This window comes from Lactuca virosa, chromosome 5, assembly GCF_052849685.1.
Source record: "Lactuca virosa cultivar CGN04683 chromosome 5, Lactuca_virosa_CGN04683_v6, whole genome shotgun sequence".
Classification (NCBI taxonomy): domain Eukaryota; kingdom Viridiplantae; phylum Streptophyta; class Magnoliopsida; order Asterales; family Asteraceae; genus Lactuca; species Lactuca virosa.
In genome coordinates this window covers 72,925,645-72,934,026 of record NC_136430.1, presented here as the reverse complement: position 1 = coordinate 72,934,026, position 8,382 = coordinate 72,925,645, and positions in this window count along the sequence as shown.

Sequence of the window (8,382 nt, the reverse complement as noted above, 5' to 3'; positions counted from 1 at the left end):
ATCCTTTAATCTCCTTCACTTTTCTTTCTAGTTTTAAAGGTTTTTCTTGCATTTCCTTGTTCTTCTACACCATTCTCTTAGAAAATTTGTGTGAATGTTCATTCACTTCAGTTTTGATGATGATGATGGTAGATTTTCACCAAAAACATCTTGCATGTTACAAAATGGTGAAGATCCATGACCTAAACCTAAGTCAAAACCATGGAAATGCACTTTTCTACACGTTTTGGTGGAAAATCACCACATGCATCCAAAGTTTTATTTCAAAAACGAATTTTAAACATTTCAAACTCATGAATGAACTTCAAACAAACATGCATGTGATGATCTTCAAGCTTAGATGCTAGATCATCAAAGTATGTTGTTAAAAGCTTTCAAATATGTTCATGAAGGATTTATTTCCAAATAAATATCTAAAACTCCTTTTCTGACCAAATCCGATTTTTCCCAGATTCCCATCAACAAAATAAGGTGCTCTGTAAATTTCCAGAAGATAATTCATTTATCTCGAATTACTATAATTAATGCAAGAAAATAGGGCAATAAATCATATAAAATACTTTTTGGGGTCTATAAATCCTAGTGGATGACCCCTATGCTAAATAATGATCGCTCATTAAGTTTCATCGATTTTTTGTTACTGTTTAATATGGTTTTGAATTTTCTTTTTGTTTAGCCCCAATAAATCATAAAACCGCTTTAGATAATTTGAAAAGGTTATATAATAATTTTCGCAGCTTATACTCTCTGTGGAAGACTTAGAAAAATATTTTCAGAATTTTTCATAATGTATTCCTATTTTTCCCTGATTTTTGTGTATATTATGGACTAAAAACAGGAAAAATAGTTCTGCTTATCCAAAATTCATAAAAATTTACCAGCACACCTTGTTGTACATTAGGATGCTAGATAAAATTTTTGATGATTTTTCTCTTCTGTATACTATTTTTCTCCTATTTTCTAAGATTAAATACACTTAAATACACAAAATCGGATTTCAATATATAAAAATCATATTTGGTATTTTTCCCAGATTATTTACTCTGTAAATGAAGTGTACAAAATTTTTGGTAATTTACTTTAACTGTTTAATAATTATTATTCAATTAATGATTATTTAAGAGGATTAAACAAGGAAAAATAGCAACACTAACTGAAAAATATCTTTTATATTTTTCACAGCTTGTGCATGTATATTAAAAGTGTTACAAAAATTTTGGGCAATTTTGGAAACTGTTTCCTATTTATTTCAATTTTTATTAGAATAAATGCTCAAAAATCATAAAATTTGGTTAAACAGTTTAGAAATCAATTTTTATATTTTTCTCAGCTTAATAATGTTTAATAACAGTAATACAAAAAGTTTGGGTAATTTTGGAAACTGATTTCTATTTTTCATGAATTTGTATCTATTTAGAGAATTAAATATATGAAAAATGGTTATACATATTCATAATCCATGAAAATTTATCTAGAAGTCTTTTAGTACATTTAGAACCAAAATCTAAAGTTTGGTAATTTTTATTAACTGTTTAGTATTTTTCATGATTTTATGGTTATTCAAGAAACTAAAATCGTAAAAAATAGTCAGACAAATCAAAAATTCAAGAAAATTTATCTTGAGGTCTTTGACTTCAATTAAAACTAAAATGAAAACTTTGGGAAATTTTAGAACTAAATTAATTTAGTTTTTGAATATTTAATCATTGGAACACCTCTTAAAATGTTAAATATTAGCATTTCAATAATGGGAAATTTCCACTTAAATTGTTATATAACAATTGATTCATTGAAATTAATTTTTCACAGAAAAATGTTTGTAACTTGTCAATATTAAATTTTGACACACTATTGGCATAATTCTATTGTAGTAGTAAGTATACTAGTGTTAGATTTCGATTAGAGACTCACTAGCGAATACCATTATTGTAGGAATCAATAGTGGTACGAGTGGAGCGTAGTAAAGGCACCATTTGCATCATCTCAATGCATATTGTGAGTATTCACGCACTCCCCTATTTTCAGTTTTTATGTTTTGGGGTGGAAAAGCATGTCCCGAAAAACTATTATTTGAATGTTGTATTTAAATTGATTTGTATCAAACATGATTGCTATTTTATTGCCATGTCTCTCTATGTATGTCTATGCAACACAGAACATGAGCACTTATCGTACTAAGGCCCTTCCCTTATCTCTAACCATTAACTCCTTGAGCCAATGGTCATTATGGATAGCGCTATTAGGAATTGACAACTCCTCACTCGCCCTAATGCTGGAGTGCATGATACCATATTCATCTATGAAACGATAAGCATAGATCTTGATAGGGCTTCAGTCATAGGTGTGGTTGAGACTCATTGTTTGCTCATACACATACAAACTCGTTTCTCGTTATAGCAATAAACTTGTTATTAATTATAGCAATGAACTTTGTTTCTCATTACAACAACGAACTTTTGTTACTGAAAACTTATATACATGTTTTAGCAATGAAATTGTTTGCTCCTTGTAGCAACGAAATTGATTGCTCATTTTAGCAATGAAACTTGTTTACTTGTTTGAGTAACGAACTTTATCTTCCATGAGTATATGAATGTTGCATCTTATTTGGGCAACATACTTTATCTCTCATGATGACAAAGAACTTTGTTTTTACAAACTTATTTACTCATTTTAACAATATACTTTTATTATTGGAAACTTTTATCAAAACTTTGATTTCAATTCATGGAACCAATATTATTTTGTTTATCTGTGAGTATTCACCAACTATTTTTTATAGTTGACGCTCGTTTTACATGCTTTTTCAGGAATCATCGAGTAAGTGGCACTTAGGGACACTTCACTTTTAGGAGCATTCGCATGTGTTGTATTTCAATTTACATTGTAATTTCTTTTAAAAGTTGTTCAAACCCATTGTAAAATTGTAATGATTTTTAATACTATGGTTGGTGTTGTCTTTTAACTTTTGCTATGAAACCCTTTATACTGCCAAGCCTCGTGTTTCCGCTTTAGCGGGGTGTGACAGAAAATGGTATCAGAGCCGAAGGTTATAGAGAATACCGGTTTTCCTTTGGAGAACCACAACTATAGCCAAAAAAAAAAATTTCAAAATGTTTTTGAAATACTGAACACACTACTGGTATAACTAATTCGAGTACGTATTATTGAACTTTAATTAAGTATAGTCTGGCCAACTATGCTTAATTAAGGAAAATTAATGCGAGGCTGGAAACGGTTATAGTAGAATTATGTTCAAAACGATTTTCAGCTTGAACTTTTGAAAAACAAAGTTTTTCGGTGTGCGTACGGGCATTGCATATTATAGGCATTCATCTAGATACACTTAGAAACTAAGTGCACTTTTATAACAATGCCTTTATTTAGAAATAATCTTATCCCTTATCAAGTGCGAGGTTAACCACTTAGGTTATATCACTAGCCACTCTAGGAGCAATGCACTTAGTACTAAGAATGAGTATTCATCGGTAGCTGTTGACTTTAGATGTAAGGTTAGTAGCTAGATACACACTAGTAATAATCTTTAGTCGAAACCTATACCAATTATACCTCAGTACCTCTTCATCGTCTTTGTACCATAGTTACAACTAGGAAAGCTTTCTGATACCGACACAGATGAAAACTGGAGCATCACGTAAGGAGGTAGATGAGTCGCCACTAAGTAATCACTTGGATACCATTGGCAGGCATTCCGGGTTCGACTCATGAGGAGACACGGAGGTTTAACCCATACGTGAGACTTCTCTACTACGCTACGAATTTAGCTTTAGGTTGTTTCCACCTTGAGCTTAAAACTTAACATAGGATATCCCTTTGGCCTCTATATTAAAAATGTTTTGCAAACGATTTTTCTTGTCCTTTATTTTGGGGAAAAGACATCGGCACTCGCCTTATACTCGTTTTGTACTCGCCTTAATATTTAGGTACGATCAACTACACTAACATACTTTCTCCTTACTTCTTAATCTTCCATCGAAAAATTATTTCGCTTCATCGGTTTTATTTATCATCGATAAAATATTTTATAATCACTTCATTCAACTTAGTAGACATTTCCTAACAATGTAAGCCATATTCTCGCTAAAAATCTTTTGACAACTTGCTTTAACTTAACACTTTTCTTCAAAACTCAATTTAACCAATATATTTTTTTAACCTTGCTATTTTAATTTCATTTCAAATCCATTTCAATGGATAGATGTGCTTTTAAGGGCATGTAAACCATTTTAATCCTTGCTTACCATTTTGACACGTTTTCGAAAAACTTAGAAACATTTTCTTTTATAAAAGTGTTTAAAATCTATGCTATAAAAATTAAACATATGATATTGAAGTTCTTAATATGTGAAAAAGTTTCATCGAATCTTCAAAACACTTTTGTTTTGACACTTTTAACAGCTTTCTCATTTAGACATTGTAATTTACGTTAATGTGTTTTCTCGAAACCCAACATGATATTTATGCAAATTTGTACTTCAAAATTGTTTATAAGAAATCCCTAATGCTTGTATTTCAAAACATACCTTATTTGTGTACTTTGCTTGAATATGGTTTTATAATCTATAAAGTTTTTAAAATTTATAGCATTTGAAAACTTAGTGTTCACTTTTAATTTTCCAGTGATACACTCTCAACAATGAATAATTATTCTTCTAAATATATTGATTCTTTACCTTATCCATTTTAATCATTGTTGGACTTCAGTCTAAAAAGTCAAAATTGTCAGATTTTCAATTGCCATTTGTAGGGCTTCTTTTTTTTCCCACAAATGGAGTTTAACTTAATAGATAACTTATGAATTTTTAGCAATCCTTAGCAAACACTTAAAAACTCCCACATGTCTATGTAACCATCAATATACATCAAATATTGAAGTTCGACATATATCTCAACCTGGTTTTAAATCTACCTATATGTATTGTTCTTAAAATTTTAACAATAACAATCATTGTCGCCGCTACCTTCCTTTTTCTTTCCTCCGAACTTGATTTCTCGCTCTCCTTCTGATTTTAGATCTCGCACGCCCATGATAGTAACATAATACATTGTCTAGCTTTGTTTATGTCTATTTTGCTTCTCGTTGTATCATGTTCGTACACATAAAGATTAGAAGTCTACACTTTCGTTTTGAGCGATTAATACGTGTATAGTCGTGAGACATAATTTTGATTTAGTTAACTTTGCTATATTTAATTACGCATGTTATCATATACATCTTGCTTTTATTTTGAAATCTACTATAAACAAGCGATCCTTATTTACATTTTCTCTTTCGTTCTGAATTCGGAAACTTGATTTAAAATGTAATTTTCATTGTATTTTTCTTACAATTAATACACAAGATGAATACCATTGTTCTTATCATTTTTCTAAATACGTAAAATATATGTGAAAGAATACATTTTCTTATGCTTCTTGTTTTCTTTAAATACATCAAAAGTCTTGAATTTTACTATGATCTATTCTCTAAATGATTGTTTTTGTAGAAACACTAAATTAAGAATGCACTATTTTCAATGATCGATATTTTACACATTTCTTAAAATAACATTCTACTTTGTAATTTTCAGTGAGTTCCTAAACTCTCAACTTTGTTTTCGTAAATATTCTGACTCATAAAATTGAATTTGTCCTCACTTAGACAATTAGACAATTTTTCAAAAGAGTAATGAAAATATTTTTCTATAAATTCCCTTATTGATGACTTAAACATGTAACCTTAATTAATCTTTATATGATTTTACTACTTTGTTGGATCGCCACACATGTATCTTCATTATCTTGGAATTATTACACATTTTGATAATAGTGAGATTAATTATCATTTCTAAACACACATTTTGATAACAGTGACATTTTTATCACTTCTAAGCACTTAAAATGCTATCTACACAATGTGATTTAATTTATCATAAACTTTCACCGCCTTCATTAGAAACAATGACTCTCCAACTATATATACTCTTCGAATATAGTTCTATTATTGTAAGAGTAACCGTAGTAGTAATTATTGCCTCGGAGATCCTCAATCATTTCGTAATTTATTTTGTAGACGACACTTAAATAGCCTTTACATTTGAGATGTACCAAAACTTTGTTGCCTACCCTTAGTACGTATTTTTAGGAACTTACCCTCGATCGCTTACCTTTCATTCGTGCTACCCCTTCTTATTTCGAAATATATCTTTTCCAGAGGTAATAGCCAACCCGGAAGTGAACAAATTGTTCCTAATCTCTTCTTCATTAGGCGGCGAATTTACACTTAGTGCTAATTTAGAATCCAACTTAAGGATCAATGCGAATTTAACGCTCAGTGCAGTTGGTGCTTCAACAAAACTTATACCGGTCTCTTAATTCAGATAATATCTAACTAGATGATCCTTTTTGACTAGGTCGCCATGGTTGGATCATGATTCCATAAACCAAATTTTCCATAATCTAGACGAAAGAACTCGAATTAAGGAAACACTAATTTGACTATAGCTAAAGAATTGGGTTCTTCCTTTGAGGAAATAAACCCAAAATAATCAAAGAACACTTCAAGTCACCACCTCTCCAGCTATACAATTGTATTCGGCTGAGTTCTAATAGAATACGTCACGAATTGAATTTCGGGGCGAAATTCTTTCAACCGGTGGAGACTGTGACAACCGTCAAAATTCGAGTCGGTTCTAGATTTGACTAAACTTAGTTGCACGTATAGGCACGACACATACTAGACTTAGTAACTAGAAGCTAAGTTATAACCTACTAGAAACTTGGAAACAAGTAGAATCGAATCATAGTGTACTTAGATTTCACATGGTTATGTGAATTCTACAACTACTTAACTTTAACGACTATCCACATTCGGGTCATTCCTTGACTTGAAAACCATTTCATCAATCATATACACCCATCTTGCACTTGACCTAGTAGTAGGAATTAGGTCATAATCTCATAGAAACTTGAGTCAAAGTTGAAAACTAGGACTAGTATACTTGATTTCCTCAATTTCGCTTGAATCTCGAAACTACTACATAGAATGCCAATAAGCCGATAAAATAAGTTACAAACATTATTTATAACTATAAAAGAGTTATAATACCATAAGATAATTTCAAGTCTCAAATATTTAATTAATTTTGATATCCAAAGACTTACATACTCTCAAAAGCCCTAAATGCCCTAAAAACTCACATTTATAAACTTTAACCTTAAAAATTCTATAAAAATAATTATGAAGCTTCTAATATTATCTTACAATAATTAAAATTATGAAAATTCATTTAAGGAAAATAAAATTTAAGTCATTAACAATTGCCCTAGATTTATAAGTCAAAAAATCAAGGTTTCATGAGCAAAAACTTGGTTAGGGTGTATATTTTATAAAAAGTTTGATATTTTTATAAAAGAATTGAATTTTTTTATAAAATTAAAAGAGAGGGAGGGCATTTTACACTCAAAACCGTCCATCCTCTTCCCAAGATGCTTCCCCTCTTCCCAAAACACATAATCACTCCTCTCTCACACTCCATCTCCTTCACTTCTCTCTCTCTCTCACACTCCACCATTTACCACACTCAAACTCTCTCTTTCCCTCTCTAAAACCACGAAATTCTCCAGCCAAGAACATCTCTTAACCTTCAAATCTTCATCTTCTAGGGTTGTTCTTCATGGTAATCACGAAAATCCTTTAATCTCCTTCACTTTTCTTTCTAGTTTTAAAGGTTTTTCTTGCATTTCCTTGTTCTTCTACACCATTCTCTTAGAAAATTTGTGTGAATGTTCATTCACTTCAGTTTTGATGATGATGGTGGTAGATTTTCACCAAAAACATCTTGCATGTTACAAAATGGTGAAGATCCATGACCTAAACCTAAGTCAAAACCATGGAAATGCACTTTTCTACACGTTTTGGTGGAAAATCACCACATGCATCCAAAGTTTTATTTCAAAAACGAATTTTAAACATTTCAAACTCATGAATGAACTTCAAACAAACATGCATGTGATGATCTTCAAGCTTAGATGCTAGATCATCAAAGTATGTTGTTAAAAGCTTTCAAATATGTTCATGAAGGATTTATTTCCAAATAAATATCTAAAACTCCTTTTCTGACCAAATCCGATTTTTCCCAGATTCCCATCAACAAAATAAGATGCTCTGTATATTTCCAGAAGATAATTCATTTATCTCGAATTACTATAATTAATGCAAGAAAATAGGGCAATAAATCATATAAAATACTTTCTGGGGTCTATAAATCCTAGTGGATGACCCCTATGCTAAATAATGATCGCTCATTAAGTTTCATCGATTTTTTGTTACTGTTTAATATGGTTTTGAATTTTCTTTTTGTTTAGCCCCAATAAATCATA